General features: G+C 60.5%; 1 protein-coding gene across 1 annotated transcript in view; it reads left to right on the plus strand.

The window, feature by feature from the left end:
* The window catches only part of LOC104545171 (secreted frizzled-related protein 1-like), a gene marked incomplete at both ends in the record, with an annotated part of 4,967 nt that overhangs the window by 3,332 nt on the left and 562 nt on the right, over nucleotides 1-1,073 (plus strand). The gene's annotated exons all lie outside the window — the stretch shown is intronic.

Genomic DNA, 1,073 nt, shown 5'->3' on the forward strand with positions numbered 1-1,073 from the left:
CCCCTCCCTCGCCATGAGCTCCTTGGATGTGCAGCCAGGATGGAAATGTTCCGACTGCCGGCTTTAAAAATAAAGCGCTGGGGACGTCATTGTGTCCCCAAAGGCTGGCTTCTGCCTGTGTCACTCTCAGATGGTAGAAGTGGCAACTGTGGGTTTTGGGAGGGATGGTGACCCAGACGATGGTGGCTCTGACAGGTACCGCGGTACCAGGACTGGGACTGTTCCATCGGCTGTTGGGTGCTGCGATGGTTGCCTCGTGACTTGCACGTTGGGGTGACTGGAAGGCCAGTTGCTCTGCACGTGTGATTAATAAAGACATGGTGCATGACCCCAGGAATTAGCATTTGGCACAGAGCAGGTTTGGAGGGGCGAGAGGGAAAGAACAAGCCACAGAAAACAAATGTCTCGCCTGAAACCCTGCGGGCTGTGACGGAGGAGACTCGGCTGCTGGCGCTGCACCCTGTGCTGGGACTCCTCTGCTCTCTGCCCAGCACCGCTGCGGGTTTTGCCGGCCCCGTCTGCACACAGATGTTTCGTGCAGCACCGTCCTGAGAATAACTCCCTTGTGTGTGAAGGAGCCCTCTGCTCCGCTGGACTAGGAACAGCAGCAGCATCTCCCAGCCCCATAAATTCATCTGCCAGTAGCACAGATCTGCGTCTGTGCTGCTGGGTGGTCTCTGCTCCGGCGGGAGACGGGGACCTGGAAGCAGATTTCTGTGCTGTGGGCGAGGTGAGCTTTCCTCCCAGGATGTAATCCCAACAAAATGTCCTGGGCTGGCGCTTCCCAAGAGGAGGCCGTTGGCTGCTGCCAGCAGAGCCGGAGCCACAGCTGCCCCGCAGACCTGGGGCGTAGCTGGGCCAAAACCAAACAAAGGGTGTCTGCTCTTGGGGTCGTGCCTGAGGGGCTGGGGAGGGGGTGGCGTATGTGAGAGCTGTGTGGGTTCGTGACCACCGGTGCCTCTGGGGCAGGGCGGGAGGTGGGGTGGTCCCCAGCACCAAGGGGGAACCTGTGCTGAGCTGGGCCCTGACCCCCCTGAACTTGCACTGAGCTGGGCCCTGAGCCCCCTGCCTGG

The sequence above is a fragment of the Mesitornis unicolor genome, unplaced genomic scaffold (assembly GCF_000695765.1).
Source record: "Mesitornis unicolor isolate BGI_N332 unplaced genomic scaffold, ASM69576v1 scaffold38608, whole genome shotgun sequence".
Classification (NCBI taxonomy): domain Eukaryota; kingdom Metazoa; phylum Chordata; class Aves; order Mesitornithiformes; family Mesitornithidae; genus Mesitornis; species Mesitornis unicolor.